At 38.3% G+C, this 21,279-nt stretch overlaps 1 pseudogene; it reads left to right on the top strand.

Moving 5' to 3' along the window:
- The first annotated feature begins 6,764 nt into the window (after positions 1-6,764).
- On the top strand, positions 6,765-21,032 carry LOC109108229 (annotated as a pseudogene).
- The last annotated feature ends 247 nt before the right edge of the window (positions 21,033-21,279 follow it).

Genomic DNA, 21,279 nt, shown 5'->3' with positions numbered 1-21,279 from the left:
GATTAGTTGTTTACAGTATAAAAATAGACTCTGATATTCCCTAGATTTCATGTTAGCTTGGGAGAGCACTCTGCTTCAGGGTATGTGTCCAATGGTAAGGAGTCATCCACAAACTAGTTCTTCAGCAGGTAGATTGATTAATATCTCCAGGCATTGAGAGCATTTCAGATTTTAAACTGTACTGAGTCTCCTGTTGACGTGGTTTTTGACGGACAAAACTCCAAGACGAGAATATACTTTTTGTAAGCGAGAAAAGACTAAAATAATGACTTTATCAATAATTCCTTTGGTCAACAGTCTCCTCTGTGGTGTCTCTCCATATCACTGTATGTTGTGTATGCTTTCCTGTATTCATCCCTGCAACAAGGAGGTGCTGTTTATTTCAAATCAAAGCTAAATACATGTAGAAACAGCGCATTCCTTCCAGAAGACGAATTAAGCTTTTATGGGTTTGGAACGGGGGACATGGGAGTAAAGTGATTAATGACAAAATTTTTCATTTTGGGGTGGAGTATCCCTTTAAAGTTATTCTATTAGTACAACCATTGTCATAGTTGCAGAATTAGTTCTTGATATACCTGTGGAATATGGATTTTTTATATATTAAAACTATATAAATCTTTTGATATACAAAATGTTTGAACCCAAAATGTAATATTATCAATTGTAACACAATGAAACATACATTTTGAAAAGAAAATGTGACATATATATACCAATTTTTAATTGTTGCAAATCAAGTTCCTATTCTCAGACTGATCCATCAATGCGCTGGAGACACACGCCATGTGTTTTGAGTGATCCTGAAATGGCACATTTCTGATTGGTGGGGAGGCTAGATGACCAGGCCCAGTTTGTAAGAAGGAGTTCTATAGGGAAAATGGGAGAATGGTTGCATGGTCATTTAAAATTCAGTATGTCAAAGTTGTAAAGACTGTATTATGCAAAATGCAAAATGCAGAAAAAAAGCTAGATTTAAGAAGTGTGCTGCATGAATGCAGAACTATGACGTATGATCATCATTCAAGCAAAGTGTACAGTTATATTACGTATTGTTGGATTCATTTAATTCTTAATATTATATAGAATTATTATGCATTTAATTCCAAATTAAGATTATTTACTGTGGATGATTTTCTCAGAAGTTTCTTACCACAACAGTGGGGCATTTAAAACTTTCACTTCTACATATGTATGTTTCACATTTAATATTTATATGTCGATATTTTGATATAATTGGTATTATACCTATATACAGGTGGATTCTCAATAAATTAGAATGGTCGCTGGAAAAGTTAAGTTATTTCAGTAAGTTCAACTCAAAGTTGTGAAAAAACTCGTGTATAACATAAATTCACTGCACACAGACTGAAGTAGTTTACTGTAAGTCTTGGTTTCTTTTAATTGTGATAATTTTGGCTCACATTTAACAAAAAACCACCAATTTCACTAGTCTTAACACAAATTAGACATACTCGTATAAGACCATTTTAAAAAACAAACCAACCCCCCCCCCCCCCCCCAAAAAACATTTTTAGTGAACTTCTGGAAAGTAGTAGTTCATTTACTGTTCATGTACTCAATACTTGGTAGGGGGGGCTCCTTTTGCTTTAAATACTGCCGTTCAATTCGGCAGTGGCATGGAAGTGTGATCCGTTCTTGTTCGGCACTGCTGAGGTGGGTATGGAAGCCCAGGTTTCTTTGACAGTGGCCTTCAGCCAATCATGCATTTTTTGGTCTCTTGTTTCTCATTTCCCTCTTGACAAGACCCCACAGATTCTCTAGGGGGTTCAGGTCTGGTGAGTTTGCTGGCCGTCAAGCACACCAACACCATGGTCATTTAACCAACTTTTGGTGCTTTGTGGCAGTTGTGGGACAGGTGCCAAATCCTGCTGGAAAATGACAATCAGCATCATTCAAAAAAGCTGGTCAGCAGAAGGAAGCATGAAAGTGCTCCAAAATTCTTGGTAAAATGGTTTGCAGTGACTTTGGTTTTCAAAAAAAAACACAATGCACCAACACCAGCAGATGACATTGCAACCCCAAAGCATCACAGGACTGTGGAAACTTAAAACACTGGACTGCAAGCAACATGTGTTATGTGCTTTTCTCCACCCTTCCTCCAGGACCTCTAGGACCTTGGTTTCCATAATGAAATACAAAACTTGCATCTCATCTGCAAAAGAGGACTTTGCCGACCACCCCTGGGGCCGACAGTCCAGAAGTTCTTTCTTCTCCTTAGCCAGGTAAGACGCCTCTGACATGTGTCTGTGGTTCAGGAGTGGCCTAACAAGGAGGAATACGACAACGTGTAGCCAAATTCCTTGACACGGGTCTGTGTGTGGGTGGATCTTGATGCCTTGAACCCGCCTCCAGTTCATTCCTGAGTGAAGTTCACTCAAATTCTTGAATTCGATTTTGCTTGACAATTCCTCATACGGCTGCGGTTCTCTCGGGTGGTTCGTGACATTCTTTTTCTTCCAAACCTTTTTCGTTCCACTCAACTTTCTGTTAACATGCTTGGATACAGCACTCTGTTGAACAGACAGCTTCTTTGCAATGAATGTTTGTGGCTTACCTGCCTTGTGAATGGGTTGTCAATGATTGTCTTCTGGACAACTGATCAGATCAGCAGTCTTCCCCATGATTGTGTAGCCTCAGTGAACCAAACTGAGAGACCATTTGGAAGGCTCAGGAACCCTTTGCAGGTGTTTGATGTTGATTTAGCTGATTTTAGCCATGTCACATAATTCTAATTTGTTGAGATAGTTAATTGGTGGGTTTTTGTTAAATGTGAGCCAAAATCATCACAAATTAAAAGAACCAAAAATGTACTTAAACTACTTCAGTCTGTGTGGATTGAATTATATTTAATTACACAAGTAGTTTCACAATTTTGAGTTGAGATTACATGAAATAAATTGAACTTTTCCACGACATTCTTTAATTCTGATTGAGATGAGCCATGATATTTATAAAATGATAGTTCTGGCCCTTGATTCTGATTGGTTGAGCCAAGTTCGAAAAGCTGTTGTAAATTACAAACATACATTCTTTGTTTTACTTCTGGTGGTTGCTCGGCAACATCACCCACTTTGTTGGAACCACCGTTTTTCCTGAGGAACTACATTCCTCTCCGTTACATTGTCATCGTTTACTCCATTCTCATGTCATTCAAAACCCTTTTTTTTATTTGTCCACCTTATTCTCATCAAAAAGTAGTCCATACAACTTTCATGGAATTGGGTAACCAGATCGGTTCTGATTTATCCAACTTTATCTAATTAAACCCTTAACGCATATTTTAAAGGGGTCCTATTATTGCTCTTTTACAAGGTTCTTGATTTTGTTTTGGGGGTTGTACCTAGAACAGGCTCTCATCCTAGGTTGTTCAAAAATTTATTTTTGTCTCATATTTTACATTATTACCAACACCTCTCTCCCAGTCTGGCATGAACGACTGGGGAATATGTTACTGCATCAAATGAAGGCCCGCCGATTCTGAAATACGAAATGGCCTTGTGATTGGTCCTAGCGGGCCACAGTTGTGTGGGTGCGTTGGTTAGCTGGGCACAGTGTGTGTGTGATTGGTTAGCTTGGGCCCAGTCGTGTGTTGTGATGGCTTAGAGGAGCCCAGTGTGTGTTGTGATTGGGTAGCTGGGCCAGTGTGTGGTTGTTGATTGACAGCACTTTTTTTTTTTTTTCGGCGCTGGGTGCGGGAGACATGTCATGCCTGTACCATAAGCCGCTGCCCCTCTGCTGTGAGCATCAGTGTAAATTACTGAGTCAAAATCAAATCAATTTGAGCGTGATTTAAACCCGGATGATTGTAACCACTCTAAGCTACGTCTGCCTTGGGAAAGCTAGTGTTGTCTCCGACATTGTGATAAACACTCATTGCCTTCTCTAGTGCAAAGCCTCACACCAGGTTCCGTCCCATTCGTCGATCTTTGTGATATCCACCAAAATCCCGTGAAAATTATGCCATTGTAGTCCAAATGAGGTCGTTGTTTGTGGTATAGTTTGTTTAAAAAATATCTCCTTTTGAATTGGAACATTTGAGCTTTGTACACTTTGCAGATCTTTTTATGCTCAAAACAGCAATATTTACAAGACTAACTAAAGTTGAAACACTGAAAAAGCATGATAGCACCCCTTTAAGGTTTTTTTTTAGCCTGAGATTTTTTGTCCTTCTTTTGTAACCATATAATTTGTCCTTTCTGGTGGATACTTTATAATAGGCACTCCACCACGCTGCGTGTTCGAACACAGATGATCATTTTTGGTGGGAGGGAAAAAATGCCATCTACCTTCAATGATCTTCTCATCCTGATGAGTCTTGGTAATGATGCTGAGCATCTGGAAAGTATTCTCTGTCTGCTGTGTTGATGCTTATGAATCACTGTCTTGTATACACAGTCTGTTTCTTGTGGAAAAGGCTTCATGGAATACACTGGCCGGTTTAAAATACTAAGAACATGCCAACCACTGCCCGTGGGGTGAGACTTCAAATATATAAACTTATTTTTAAGAGAAACCTTTAGCATAAGCTGGACAATGAAGAATTTGTAAATACAGTTACAGTTCAATTTACTTGTATTTTTGGTCATTCTGCTGCAGGTGTTCACGCTGCTGGGTCCGTCGTCTGACAACAGGTTACAGCATAGGTCTTGCCACTCCACGGTTGATTCGTTAGGACACTCAGGGACTACAGGGTTTTTTTCTTAGATAATGAATGTATTTCCCCGCGCTACCTTACAAAAGAATGTGGGAACTTGAAGCACTGTTTCCTAGCGCTTTCGTTTTTAACAGTGCAATTGTTGCAGTTTTGAGCAACTTGTCCCCCCCCCCCCCCCCCCCCCCCCCCCCCGCTCCCCTGTAAACAGTGTTTTACACCCCCATTTAGCTACCGATTTTTATAATGGATTTCTTAAAAGAAGCATAAAAGCCTTTACTCTCTCTCTCACATGGAGTTCAGATTTGTTATTTAGTGACATCTAGAGGAGAATGCATTTTTGTGCCACCTAAATGTTTTCTCGAATTTGCTGTACATGTTTTCACAATTGTATTTTGTCCACTTTTGTGTTTCACCAAAATGTCCTTGAAGTCAGTATATCACTTGTTCATAATGTCCTTAAAGTTGCAAAAAAGCAACTGCAGTATTTTCACCAAAAGCAATAAATGTAGTACTTTGCTAAAAGGAAACTGAACTGTCTTAACTTATTAACAAAGTAGTCCACATAACTGATTATCAAAGTGTTTTATTGATGTTTTAAGTATTCAAGATTTATGCCTGCAATCATCAGGAGTATCAGGCTGACATGATGGATGGACTGACTTTTGAAAGGCATCAACATCTCACGTCTCAAGGTCTGGTTAACCTTCTGATAGTAGGGAACAGGGACATATCCACCTTGAACCTTTGGTAAAGGGACAGTTAGAGTGTAAATTATAGAATTATGCAGTGAAGTAAACAGTACTTCAGCTTAAAGAGACAGGTCATACCTTTCAGCGTTGTAGACTTGAGGCACCAAGGACACATATCTGCCATGGATATCTAGAAAGCGCAGCAATGTTTAAACGCATGTTTAAAACTGAATTTAGACTCTTTAAACACTACTGTTCAAAACCTTTTAAGAAATTAATATTTTATTCAGCAAGGATGCATTAAATTAAAATTGATCGACAAAATGACAGTAAAGGAAGTTAAATGTTACATACATATTCTGTTTAAACCAAACATTAATTTCCTAGTCATCAAAGCATTACTAAAAAATGGTGCTTCCACAAAAATATTAAGCCGCACATAGAGTTTTCAAACATGGATAATAACGAGAAGAAATGTTTCTTGAGCAGCAAATCAGCATATTAGAATGATTTCTGAAGACATCGTGAGGACACTGAAGACTACTTAGTATAAACGATGCTGAAACTTAAGCTGTGACAAAAACGAATAAATTATATTTTAATATATAGTAAAAATGGAAAAACTTAATGGAAGTAGTAATGAATTATTGTCACATCTATGTGTCGTAGATAGTTTACTCTAGGTTTCTACTCTTTATCTAGTGAGCATGAGAGGACTTCTTTCATCAGAATTTAAAAAAAGCAATGTTTTGAACCAGGCGTGTCTCATCATATACTGCTATTCTATAGTCATACTATATGATATATATTGATAAAGTAACATCACGGCTATTATCCTCATCTGCCCACCACAGTATTTCCCTGCCATCGCTCAGAATAGGCTCTAAGGCTTCAAATAACACATACAAATAAAAGTCAATTACACAATTTTTAAAGCAATCAGCTGTGAAGTATTTATGTAAAATAACTTGCATGAAAACGTATATTTAGGACAGTTACTTGCATCAACGATAAAAATGAAAATGATGGTGGATTATGGACGCCGCGAGATGGAACTCAATTTGAAGAAATAACTCTTATGGGAAAAAATCACCCTCTGAATCCCTCGGTTGATGACAATGCTGTGAGCCACTTGACCATTCTCTGCTCCATTGTTCTGAAGCACATACAGGTTTCTGAAAAAAAGCATTAAACATCATGCTTGATTGCTATTTCTTAATAAAAGCACTGATGCAAAATTCTTGCTCGTTAAGAGGACAAAGTGTTTAAGTTGCAGAATGAAAACCTGATACTTATGGAAACATTATAGAGTCTAGAGATCCCACCTAAAACCATATCAAAAGACCGTGCTTTATTGTTGAAAATTGTTCCTTTGTGCAACTTATAAACACAATGCCATGTCAAACCTGGAGGGGATGGATCCCAGACGCTATGATGTCACAGATGATGCGGACCTGACCCATTGGTTTGGGTATGCAGGACAAGAGGCGGGGGCTCTGGACGAGTGTCCTCAATGTACTGGACTGAATGGCCAACTGTGGTTAAATAACCAAAACAAAGTAAACCTAAACTTAATTTAATTTCTGTGGGCCACAAAAGCAGAATGCATGTTCTTACCGACCTTGAGGACCAAGGTGATGACCATCAATGGTGACTGCAGGCACTTGACTGAATTGGGTTTTTATTTTGCCTTAAAATTGATGTGTTAGATTGTGAAAAAAGATTCATTCTTTGAGTTAACATGGACATGTTATAGACATGGATAGATGAAATATTAACAACTCTAGTGCCGAGAATTTCTGCATCTATATGTATATACCTGATGCCCACCATCCTTGATGAGATTTACTGGCCTTTTGCTCATATTCAATCCCTTTCAATGCAACGATGCCCCCCCCCCAAAACACGTTTTTAAATTACATTAGGAAAAAAAAAATGAACTTTGACATGCTTGAGGGACAGATGATGGTAAAGACAATCAACTGATTGATTCACGACTCACCTAGCCGGACTCTCACAAGAGCATGAACTTCTACAATATCCGTAAAGATACAGGCTAAGAACATGACAATATAACAGTCAAATAATGAATTACAAACAATAACATCAGATTTAAGACAAGAAACAACATATTAAAACCTTCGCTTTGTGTCGCCCTAGCCTGATATCTAGCAGTCCAGTTACTACAAGAAAAAACCCCACTACTTCGTAAACACCAATGCGATGTACCACCGAACCTCCTCCTCCCGGCTGAGTTTCTCGGGACTAAGCAACTTCAATGGAACTTCGGACAGACACATTCGAGAAATGATTTCGTTGTGTGTGTGCGTTTAGATGTGATATAAATCTCTACTTGCAGTGTGTGGGATGGCCAGCGGTTTATGCATTTACCTTGATAAAACGTGCAGCTGATGCACTTAATATTAGACTGTTGGTCCCCGGAGAAGAGAAGGATTGTCGTTTGAGATGGAACTTATTCACTACATACGTTGCAGTTTAATGCATCGGTTTACTAGATGGAAACTTCTTATGAACGACTCTCGACTGAGGATTCAGTCAGAACCGATTCGCGAGCCGGTTGAGATGTGTGGTGTTTCGGATATAAAAAAATCGTCGGAACGATACTGTTGTGTACAATATTGGGTATTTACTAATGGTTAATATTATTTTTAAAATTACATTATGATGCATTATATCGTAAGTAATAAAAATTCTTATGTGTGTTGTCATCCAAGAAATGTTTGATAAACAAACAAAACACACGTGACACAAATCTACTATTAATCGAAAATCAAATAAACAACCGTTTGACAAAAAACAACAACAACAACAAACAACAAAAAAATCAACTATAAAGTGTTGCGTCGCATGACTTCAAATGAATCAATTTTTATATAGAAGCGAGCCGTTCCAACGAAATCGATTAGCTGAAAAGCGACTTCACTAAGATAAGCATTGACTGTGCTTGCTTGATTTTGTACCGAGCCGGAAAAGCTTGCACCGGGTAAAGGAACTGCATCAAAAATGGCACGATTCATAAAGGCGTAGGTAACGGTTTTCGTTTGTTAGCTAGCATACATTTGTCACGTTCTTCTAATGAACTACCCCATGAACAGGTGTAATACCCTAAGTCACTTCCTAAAGCAACATCTCTAGCGTATGTTGTGGGTGGCCGTGTTCCATCAAAGAAGAAACGCCTTTCAAAAGAAAACTGCCGCCACTTTTGCCTGGGTCCAACATTTGACAGGGTATAACCAATAGATTTCCTGCATTTGAGGAGGTAGTCTTTGGTCTTTTAGCCCCCACCGATTGGCTGTTGGAACACCACGAAGTCAGCCGAATACTTAAAGTCAACAGGAAGCAAAGGCGCGCGTCGTCTCGGCAGGGGCGCGGGTTTTCTCCGGCGCTCTCCTCTTGCGGGGGTTGGGACGTACATTAGCGGGTGCGAATACAAACATATAACCTACGAAATTCCATGAATGACCAGCGACCATTAATTCGTTTCCCTTGTAATAGACGTAGGTTTCAGAAACACAAAAGCCATTGCATTTTACAGTCATGAGCACGTAGTTACGTCATGTTGTCAAAGTACAAAACGCAGCGGACAAGCACCCACGAGCAGACTACTTTGTTGCCACGAGCACCTGAAAGAAACGCCTCTATAAGAACGCGAAAAAATAGTTATGTAAGATGTTGTAGATAAATCACCACAACTGTTAGTACTTGTTCTTATATCCTTGTGCAACAGTTTTCGTCAAGTTTTTGTCATCGTTCGAAAGCCACTTCAGCTTCATGCACGAATACATTTTTGCACCAAATGAGTCCTGTATGCAATCAGAAAGCAGTAGTTTCTCTTTATTTACCGAGTTTTTTGTTTCATATGTACCTTTGAGTATGCAAGCAGTAGTGAAACCATTAATAAGATCTCTAGGCTGATGTGACGAACCAAGTAAATGTAATGTGAACAGCAGTTGTTGCATGGAGGTTTATCTACGAGACTGACATCTATTTGCAATGATTGGCCAATTTAATCTGAACCTGATACATCTATGCAGGATCCTCCTCAAGATGGGAAACGCATGGTTGCTACTCCTCCTTCTGTGGTACAGTTCATCAGGTTTTGGAGGACCAAGTGTTGTGCTTATTTGTGTTGAATCTGAAAAGTGAAACATATAGTGGGGTAATATAATGTTGATATAAATATGTCAAAAAAAAAAGTAATCTTAACCAAGCACTTTTAAGTGATTTATGAGAATCAAGAAGAGAAGGATCTTGGCTATAAATATTGCTTGTACAGTATATTCCAACATTGCACTAGAACTATATAGACTCAGATCTGGGACAGTGACCAGAGAACAAAGCACGTTTCAGTTCTAGACTTTTAGATTCAGTCGCAAAAGAGGAAATAACACTAATGTTGTCTTTGTAAAAGAATTTAATACATAACACGACAGCTTTTAAAAACACTGGCAGGACGTTGGACTCTCATGCATGACTGCAAATCAGGTAAAAAAATCTGGAGGAAAAAGTTAAGGTATCCTAGTCTTAAAATGCAAAACTTATCATTTCATTCAGTCAACACTTGAAAAAGTTTTTATTGGTTATAATTGTTAATGAGTTGAGTTTTATGTTTGCTGTTACGTTCCTGTTACACAATTTTCTCTGTCATTTCTCAGGTCACCACCAAGTTGTTCATTGATGGAAAGTTATGTAGAATCCAAGAAGAGTCCAGAATGGTTGGACCATTCCAAAATCCTGTAAGGTCATTCGTACTAACACACAGGCAGTTTTAAAAGATTACATTAACTGACCACACATACTGTAGGCAAAGTTAAACCGATTAGATCTAATGTGGTGGTTTAAGCACATGGGATTTGTGCTGATCAACCTGATAGAAAACCCACAACTCATGCAATTACTTTTCCTTCACGTTAAAACCATCACTCCGTATTTAAAACAGCTTCACTTATATTGTTGGTTCTTTAAAAAAACCCCGGATTGCGGTATTGATTAGTTCGGTAAACAATGTGTCAAATAGAGCAATTAAGAAAGCATTCCAGATTTAACAGGTTTCTAGAGCTTTGCTGGTACTCTGCGCTCTGCCACAAGTAGGAGCCGTAATAATTGCTAGTTTGTGTCTTTGCTCATTCGCTTGTATATATTTCAGGAAGTCTGGTTAATATTGGTTAATATTAGAGTAATTTAAACGCATTTGATGTGTTGTCTGTTACAGAAAAGGTGGACATTGTTTGGAAATGCTTTGGCGTACATTTTTTAGAAACGAATTTTTGTGTTTTGGTTGTTATAAGTAAGTGAATGTTTTGTGCTGTCTGTTTTAGTGTTTAGTTCGTATTAACAGAAAGTAAAGCATAACCATTGTCAGCAATCAGATTTTTTTTTGTTGTACAAAGGATCTAGCTGTATCATTTCTTGGCAGATTTGCGACTACAGACCATTAGCATGTATTGTAAATGCATATAATGCATGTGCTGTCCCCAGGCCACCACTGAGGTCATTGGTCGGGCCAGTTAGAAGTGCCAAAGGCCACACCAAGAGGAGATGTGGGCTGCTGTGGACCATCGGTGCATCAAGGCATCACCCACACTGGTCCGAAAACGTCCATCCTGGCCCGCCAGCAGATCTTCCTTCGCTATCAGCAGCTCCTTTAAAGACAATATAGTAAGTTACTGGGCTGCACATCCTAACATAATGTGTTTTGTTTTTTTGGTTCATCTTCCAATCAACCAACTCAGGCGCTGTGACCAGACTTTTAGTGGTTGAAATTAGCATAATTTAGGGTCTCACATTTACTAGGCCGAAAACTCCTATTTACGCACACTTCTTCGTGCTTGTTAAAATATGGGAACGTAACTGCTAACACAGTGGTAGATCTTGCAGTTCCTTCACGGGGGCATTTCATGGCAAATGAGCACTGTATTCACAGTAACACTGCATTACAGTTTAATAGCATTATACAAACATGTGTATGATAGTGTTGATCAACATTCCTTTTATTGATTGTAATGTGAATAGTTTGAATGGTGCGCTAGGCGTTCTTGGCTTTTTTGTAACATTTTTTTTTTTTCGATCAGAAATGCATTTTTTAAAATATTGTTTTGTAAGAATAATACATTTATTTATTTTTATTATTAGATTATTATAAATCATTACTGTGTAATTGTGATGATATATTTAAATTAATAAAATAAAAATATTTTAGTTGTAATAATACTATTTCACTGGTCAAATAATAAAACTAAGCATTTAAGAAAGGCAACAACAATATAGTATTTGTTAAAATACAGCTGTAAAATTACAATATATTTCTTTAAGCTTCTCCAAAGCGTTCACATCAGGTTTGTTAAATGCTTATAAACACATGCAACCCAAACTCAGAGCAGATGCAGTGATGGAGATCATGTGGAGCAGGCATTTACTGCTAACTAAAGCCACTTAGTGCAGAGCATATTTATTTTATTATGATTCCAACGATTTTGATGAACCACTGCACTATGCCATACTGCCGATTATGGTTTTATTTTGATTAATCGTTCTGCCCTACTCCCTGCTAATTATATATGTGATTTGATTTGTGTTTCAGAAAAGAGCTGGCAAAGCTGATAACCTGGAGCAGGGAAAAACCCGGGCTGATGCTGAGGGCGACGTGTTCAGAGGACTGCGTGAGTCTCTCGCTCTTGAGACCGTTCTGTGAGTAATACTGAGGGCAGTTAGTACCATGTTAGTTAATTACTCGAATGTACCGTAGTAGTTAATTAATACTTTATTTTTGGAAATCCAAATGATCTTTTTTTAAAGTGCCCTCTATTATGGCATTTAAAATATCTGCCTTTCACGCAGTGTGTAATGTAGCTGCTATGTGACTGTAAACCGATTCTGCGAAATGTTGTGTTAAGCCTGAAAGTTTGTGATAAATAAACACTGTAGCTTGTTCGTGTGGTTAACGTGATGGTCGAGAAGACGCGGTTCTATGCTGTGAAACGTAAATTTCATTTCTATTTTCACTTTCTGAAAGATTAGTTTATTTGGACCAGCTGGCTCCAGATTATTTACTCCAGTTGTTTGTTGGTCTTGCAGAGGTGGTGGAGCACACCTGTAGTATAACATACCCTTATGCTGGGCGAAGAGGACCCTCCCCTCTATCACTAAAGACATGGACACGTACACATTCCGGATGCCCATTGGTGTATGTGCCGGTATTGCCCCCTTCAATTTCCCTGCCATGATTCCACTGTGGATTGTTCCCAATGGGCATGGTGTGCGGGAACACCTATTTATTGGAAAGCCCTCGGAGAGAGTGCCTGGCTGCGCCATGATGCTGGCCAAACTTCTTGCACCGCACGGACGCCGGAGGACAATTAAACCGGATGGAACTTAAACATAGATCCACGGACAGCATGATGGTATGGAAAATTATGGAAAGCAGAAGGGATATAAATATTTTAACCACATAAAGGTCGTTCAAGATTCTGTGTGAGATAAACAATCTGATTTTTTTCCCCATGTGCTATTTATAGCTGTGAACTTCATCTGGTGACCATCCTGCCATCAAAGCCATCAGTTTCGTAGGCTCCAACCAGGCTGGCGAGTATATCTATGAGAGAGGCTCCAAAAATGGCAAAAGAGTGCAGAGCAACATGGTTTGGTTCTGAAGAAGTTGATGCATTTCACAGAAAACCATATGCACTTGCATGTGAAATTCTGCTCAGTTGTGAGCAACAAAAAGTTCACCATAAAAATGAAATTTTTTGTTCCAAACCCATAAAATTGGTTAAGCTTCAAGAGGTTTCTTCGCTTCATTGAAACTCCAGGTAACCAGAATTATATCCAAAAAGGTCTTAAGCTTTCATTCTCTGGGTTTGGAAATTTTTCATTTTTGGGTGATATATCCCTTTATGATGTCTAAACTTCTTTTAAATTAGTAGTTTTCATATTATTTACTTCAATTCCATGGAACACGAAAGGTGAGTTTTGAAGAACATCCTGGTCACACTTTTCAGACTACTGAAAGGTACTGAACAAATCTTTTCAACAACAACAAGTTTATACTGCAAAGGTGGCACAGAAACACTTCTGAAGTGGCATTTAGGTGTCAGACTATTTAATGCTGCTCAGAGGTGGCATGAATGCATTTACACAGCAAATGCACCTTTATCAGTTGAAGAGCTTTCACTGAAGCAGAAACCATCATCAGTTAATAACTGCACTGCATTAACTAAATAAAAAATAGGCCTAATGCACTTTCATTATATAGAAAAGATTGGTCCAAGATGTTCTTTAAAAAATCACAGGAGGGGACTTATTAGCTAAAAGCTGTGATGCTACATTTTTAGTAGCGTGACAGTAACTCTGCTGTTTTCAGCAGTGCATCTTTTCCAGTTGCACCCAACTTTTTCCCAACTATGTAGCCCCCCTACCACTGCTCAGTAGCCATGTGTATCTGTTTCTCAGCACAACTGCAGCGGCCAGATGGTGGCAGCATTTGGTTACAAATGAATCTGTGTCATTCTGGTTCATTCTTAACCTCCATAATTGAGGCTGCAATTTTAGACTCAAGATTTAGGAAATTGGAGATTACCCGTCCATTCTTTATTGCTTTGAGTGTTAGCATGACAGACTTAAAGATGATGAACAGCAGTTGAAGTTAAACTGTGGAAAATATGCACTATCATTATTCATATGCCTTGTATTTAATAACAGCGTATCCCACGCTCCTTTGCTCCCACTGCAGATAAACTCCATTTTCTGAAACCCCCACAGCAGCTGGATCTTATGCCAGTCTATTATAAATGTTTTCAAGATGGTAAACTGAGGTTCATCACATTTTCTTTCCCCCGCTTTTAGTTTGCCTATTTTCACTCATTGTGTTAGAGTTTGTCATTTGGTGAAAACGTGGAGCTGATCTTCCTTACAATCTAATTTTCTGTCCACCAGGGGGCGAAGAATCACGGTGTGGTGATGCCTGATGCTAACAAACACAGAACCACACTAAACCAGTTGGTTGGTGCTGCTTTTGGAGCAGCAGGTCAGAGATGTATGGCACTTTCACGGGGCTGTCCTCGTAGGAGAAGCACGCAAACTGGTTGCCTGAAGCTGGTTGAGCGTGCAAAGGGTCTCCGTGTTAACGCAGGTACTCAAACCATTATTAGATTTCCCAGTTTCGGATTCTAAAGAAACCCCAGTACTGAACTTTTTATGTGTATCACAACTCTGATCCAGTTTGGGCTCGGAGCACTGTGTTCAACACGATAAAGGCCAAAATATGTCCACATGAGTTATCGAATATTGGTTAGGTTTGTTGCATGGGAGCAAATGGTGTCTGTCCGCCACTTGCAAAGGTTTGGCACGCTCAACTGTTTGTTAGATGGAGCAAAATACCAAAAAAAAAAGTTAGAGCGATAATCTTAGTTAGTCACGACGGAAAAGGCATGCAACAAACATTTTAAAACCAATGACGATTTTCCAAATACATTTGAATATGCCAATTGGCTGTGGTTCATGTTGGGTCCCATATAATATTTGCCTGCAGTAAAAAATAAGAAGTGTTGTTGTTTTGGGGTTTTCTTTTCTAGTTTTTATGCCAGTTAGGACCAGTGAAAACAATATTGACCGGTTCCTTGTATTTGCCGTTTCTGGGGGCTCACCACCGACTAAGATGCAACTATGCTTACCAGGAAAACCTATACCATAAAAATCACTTAAGGACTAGTTTTCCAATGACGTCTTCATTGAATAACCTCTTTTTCTTTCCACAGTTTTCCTTCTATGTAGAGTTTCTCCAATTCATGCCATAGGCTTTTATCCCTCTTCTTTGGCCTTTTCGTAGACCCCCCATGCCTTCATGACCACACCTCTCCCAGAGCAACTTAAAGCATGTTCAGCTCACCCAGAGGATTAGATGCACTATTTGTCTGGTCATGCCACAAAGCAGAAGCACATTTTGTGGTATTAAAAAGGGGACCAGAAATTAGTATGGGCCGATCAAAATGTTTGAAAAAAAAAGTAAAATCTGCTGAAGAAAAATTGTAATTGTATTCAGAAGAAGCTAAACCGCAGAGCTGCTATTCTGAAACCTGTAAACAGCCCTCAAAGACTTACTGCCACAGGGTTCTCTAAAAAATTGTGTGTTTGTGGATGCGTGTGTGTTCATATGTTGTGTGTTTACATATGTCAGAAACCAATCCTTTTGGTTACAACCCAGTTAAAGGGGGTAAATGAAAGGAAAGTCATTCCTCTATTCAGCAAAAATCAACAAAACAAATGATACAGAAAGCATTTCTCCAGATTTTAGGATGTCTAAACTTGCTGGGTAACCAACTAAACTATTGTTTGGAAGAGAAACCGCTACATTTTTTCTGCCAACCTTCCACCTAACTCATTACAGTACAGTAATAATTCAGCAAATTGGTGCATCTAGGTTGGTGTTCTGAATTACTAACATATTTAATAAATAGCATGTTCTTTCAGAAATTGTAACAGCGCCACATGTGATGAAAATAAGGATTTCAGAATGAGTTTCCATTCTGACGGTTCAGACTAAAACATGTTGTCAGATTGTAATGCTTTTGGTTTGAGTAAGTTTTTGTAAAAACCTCCATAGCTTCTTAATCATGTCTTTATCTTTTCTGTTATTTTCTTCTGTAAGGTGACCAGCCTGGAGAGCTGATGTGGGGACCTCTTATCTCACCTCAGGCCAAAGAGCCGGGGAGTGAAACTCAGCCTTATTCAGAGTGGTGTGGGATGAGGGGCCAAGGTGCGCACTTGATGGCAGGAATGTGAAGGTCAAGGGTTACGGAAAACGGGAACTTTGTAGGACCACCCCCAACCATCGTTAGCAATGTCACGGTTGAGAGCTACGATACCTACAAGATCCCACTTACTCAGCCTCATGTCGTTCCAAACCTGTCTGACTGACTTTATCTGTGAAAACACAGAAGAAGTACTTTAAAGAATGTATCTCATTTTTTTAAATCAGTACAGGTGAAAGCCAGTGGGGTTGTTTTGGATCCAAATGACTTGAACTAAAACAGGTTTTTCGTTTTACAAATCTATTTTTTTGGCATTCCATAAACTAAAAAAAAGCCATAAGTTTGCAACATGGTAGTGAGTAAATCTCTTTAATTGCTGTAAGTTTGAACATGTCAGTATCATGCAAAGGCCATGTAATGTTCTACACTTGTTGTTTGTCCTAATTTAATTTAACAGCCGGACATGAAGTGCTATAAGGAGGAGATATTTGGACCTGTGTTGGTGTCGTCTTGGAGGCCGACAGCTTGGATGATGCCCATCAAACTAGTCAATAAGAACCGTACGGCAACGGTACTGCCATCTTCACCACCAACGGTGCCGCAGCTCGTAAATACACCCATGAAGTTGATGTTGGACAGGTGAAATTTTTTTTTTCTTCTCACTTTCAATCTTTTTATACATGAACAGAGCTGGGTTTATAACACAAATTTCCAATGCATCAAACTTTCATACCTGGACTAACTTAAGCACACAGCGTGTAAAAAAGTTGAAATTAGTTTAACTTGACGTAGCATCTTAAAAACGCAGCTCTCATGTGTGAGAGCAAAGGTTTATACAAATCATCTAACACATGTACATAGAAAAACAATGGAAAAAGTAGTACATTGGAATGGAAACCGGCCCCCTAACAGTGTTGAAACCAGTATCTGTGTGACTTGAGATGGGTACATGCAAGAGTCAGACCTTTGAGAGACCTCGGGTCAGTCTACGACTGTGAAAAACTCCCCTCCTTATAGACGAATGTGTTGATGTTCACTTATGTAATATTAGGCACCTCCACATGTCATGTAGGCTCTTGACAAGACCATTGAAGGTAAAGGAGTTCTAGACACACCTCTAGAGTAAATATTAGAAACGTGATGTAAATGAAATGTGTAAAAATTCCCTTGGCGCCACTCCCCCCCCTGACCCAAAGCCAAAAAAAAGCACGGGTTGATGCAAGTGTTGCTTCTTTGGCGCCCACATACACTACTACACTAATGATAGCACAAGCCTTCCTTTAAAATGTATGTAAAAACAATATTTTTTTCCCCATTTGGGCTTACCTTGTTTGCCACAGCTTTGAAAATGTACAGCTGTGACCAGAAAACATGAGCACTACAAATAGTTCATAGCAAATATGTGCTTTTTAATCAAAACAGCACTATGCCAAAAAGCTGTGCGGGTAAAGCCAGAAGTCTAAATTAAACTCAAAGGAATCCCTCGTAACCTGTTGATCTGGTGGTTATGCAAAAGCGGCCCCCTTTTTACCCGGTTTGTTTGCCCGTGGCGAGCAGCTCTGCGATTCACGTGCTGGAGTACACGGCACGAGTCATGTGCTGAGCTGGCCTCCGAAGCCCCGCACACAAGAAACACATCCTTTGGCTGTTTTTTTTTTTTTTTTCTCTCTGTCCGCTCCCTCACGAGTCACCTTCGGCCAGAAGGCTCAAATTTTGCAAACCGCATTTAAAAAAAAAAAAAACCTTCAATAAAACTCTGCCAGTTTCCAGCCTCACCCCACCCAAAAAAAAAAAAAAAAATGTTTTGTTTAGTTATTCTCTGCATGCATGCATTGCTTTTCTCGGCTGGTACACAAACAAAATGATGCGGCTTTCAGTTGTGTGTCGACTGCTTCGTCAACACATTCAATAGAATGAGCTGATTGTTTCACACTCTCCATACACCACTGAAGCCAACAGCAGCTTGTTCTCCAAGCAAAGATGTGCAAGTTTCTTCAACTGCAGACACGTTTATATTTCAGGCTTTTAATTTTTATTAGAACAAATTTAAACAGAGATGTTATTGTGTTACCGTTGTCACATACCCAAATTTTGAAACTTTAAAGTAGGCATAAAAATGAAAAATTCTATATTCTAAATGCATAATAATTGATTATATTGTGAACGATTCACTTAAATGTATGTTTAATTTTTTTAACTATGTAAAAAATGTTATCATTAGACTTCTCCAATCACTTCGTCCGCATTAAAACCTTGTCCTTTTCATACAATCAAGCTCGCATTCGGATCTGCCTCCATCCAATAAACAACTAATAAATAGAACAACCAATCTACTTTTTTTTTTTTATTAATTTTTTTTGGTAATTTATTTCACTCACGTGTGACATTATGAAAGAAAGATCTGTTGCTTCTTCAGGTTTATCACTATTTAAAAATATGAATATCCATCAGAAAAATATGAATTTTAAATATTAAATCTTACGATCTAAAGAATATAATAATCTTGTATCATTCTGATACTTATTGTGTGAAAAACATTACTATCACTTCGGTGTGTCTTCCCCCAATGTAATTTGAAATGTGATAAAAAAAATCATATTATTGTGCGTCATTTCAGGTTAAGCTGTGTAACTGTCAGTTTATGCAAAAAATATAATGTAATTGCATGCATGATTACAGAAAAGAGAAGAAATCTGTCGTTTTGTTTCAGAAATGTCAGTTTAGTCAGAAATGCTATTAAACATTAAACATAACGTGGTGGAAGTAAGACTCTGGAGGGAATTTTCTTTTATTTTCAGGAAAATGTGACAATTGTCACAAATGTGTTTTTTTGTTTGTTTGTTTGTTAATAATTTTAATAGAGTTTCTTTTTTAAAGTCCATAGGGCACATAGTTGAAGAAACCCGTCTCAGAAAAAAAGAAACCAAATCTTCTGGGATCATTCGCCTTGCTATTTAGTAAAGGTTAACACAAATTTTAAATTGTAGTTTTGTTAAACTTATAACAAACTCAATTCTTATTTTGGGACTTTAATTGCTACATTGACATTGAAGCGCAGAGGGCATGCTCTTCAATACACACTGGAAAGGTTGGAAAAAGTTTACATTGAGCAGGGAGACTAACGTGAAGCGGTTGATGTCTCTCCCACATGGTGTCTAGTGACGTGAGGAAAGCATACAGCTTTCTGCGGCAGACAAAAATGCATTTGCGTCTGACAGGTACACGGTTGTCTTAACTGTCATCAGGGTGTGAGAGTGTCAGATATGTGAGATGCAGAGAAACATGACTGCTCAAGAGGGCCAAACGCAGCTGACCTCTGAGATGCCTGTTAATGCACTGCTTTTTTTATAGATTGGAGTCAATGTACCAATCCCAGTCCCACTGCCCATGTTTTCATTCACCGGTTCCAGAGCCTCCTTCAGGGGTGACACCAATTTCTATGGAAAGCAAGTAAGTATTTGCCACTGGGTAATTTGCTTTGATGAATAGGTTTATATTAGACACTGAAACACTATAGTCTTGTAACTCTTTCCCTGCCAGCATTTAAAAAAATAAATAAAAATAAAATTGCCAGCCACCATCAGCATTTGTCACAAAATCTTCATGGTCCCCAGAATAGTTTGTTGTATGAATATCTGAACATGCAATATGTCAAAAGAGCCTCTCCTTTAATGGCAAGGAAGCATTGTCTCATGAATGATGGAAAATTCTGTCAGTGACGGGGAAAGTGTTAATAATTTGGACATTGTAAATGAGGACTATAGGACTATTAAAAAATTGTAAACAATGAATTTTGTTAGCAGTTAGTGACCACTTTAAATGAGCAAAAACAATTTTACAAATTACTTATTTGGAAGGAATTTGTTTGAAACATTGCAGAGGGAATTCAGATTCATTGTAGATTTAGGCTTTAAATTGAACCGTATTAAACCAGAGGTTGCTAAATGCTTTGAAAAGTAGAACACTTGGCAGGAATAAAGTTAATACATTTTAAAACTTGGTCTTTTAATTCTACCAAGGAGCAAAAAAATGTAATGCCTTCCCCAAATGAACCAGCTAGAGTTTACAATCAGGTCACAGGCATGGTCCATTTGGTTTACCATTTGAATGTTTTTGTCTCAGGAGTATGGCTGTAAAATTTGTTCCGGTATAAAATTTTCATCAGCTGTAGTTTGTCATAAAACAGTGACTGACATGTTTTGAAGCATGTGGTTTATTGCTCCCGCCAGCTTAAAGTTTGCCAGCCACCTGCCATTTCTCATGTGATGTCATTGTCATTTTGAGAGGGTATTAAAAAGATGACTAATCTTGAGTCATTGTTTAGTCTGAAGTATTTTGCTATTCTTTCCATCACAGGGCATTCAGTTCTACACACAGATCAAAACTGTTACCTCGCAGTGGAAGGCAGAAGATGCTTCGCTGAAGTCCCCCGCCGTTACCATGCCAACAATGGGACGTTAAGAATTAATTAAATTTCTCCCCCAAAAACTTCAACAAAACTTTTTACTACTGTACAGATTGATCTTTTCGAACATACTGTCATATGTAGTTAAGTAATTCCAAAAATGTGATTTTTTTTTTTTTTTTCTTCCACTGTTCAATAAGTTGTAGCATGTGTTGCTTTAGACCACTGTATGACATGTTTGTCAAATGGTTTGCCGTTCTTACCCTGGTCTAGCCAAAGTTTGTGTTTCAGAAGATAATGACTCCACATTCAACACTAAATTTACTTTGTGTTGACGAGCTGTATTAAGTCTGTAAAAAGGTTGAGTGCTACAACTTCTACTATCTATAGCTTGCTGGCTCTTCTGAACTGTTCAACTAGCAAAATGTCTTGTTAAATATGGATGTCTATATAAATATGCAACATTTGTGAACTGTTGCTGAAAAGAAGACTGTTTTGGGGCTGTTTTACCTCAAATAAACAAGACTATGAATTTGTTCTTCTTAATGTTATCTATTTTAGGGTACATTAACACGACAACGATGTCGTAAAAAATGTAAAAGTTTTCCTTCTGCATTTTTCATGTACAGACAACACTGTCAAAACAATTTACAAAAATGACTTAATGCTGTAGTATGTCAGGCCAGTAGTTGACAATGTCACTTTGTAAAGATTTGTATAAGAAACTTTGTGAACGTGTAA

This window comes from Cyprinus carpio, unplaced genomic scaffold (assembly GCF_018340385.1).
Source record: "Cyprinus carpio isolate SPL01 unplaced genomic scaffold, ASM1834038v1 S000006728, whole genome shotgun sequence".
NCBI classification, from domain to species: domain Eukaryota; kingdom Metazoa; phylum Chordata; class Actinopteri; order Cypriniformes; family Cyprinidae; genus Cyprinus; species Cyprinus carpio.
Note: the sequence above shows the minus strand (reverse complement) of the source record. Positions and strands in the feature narration are given on the sequence as shown.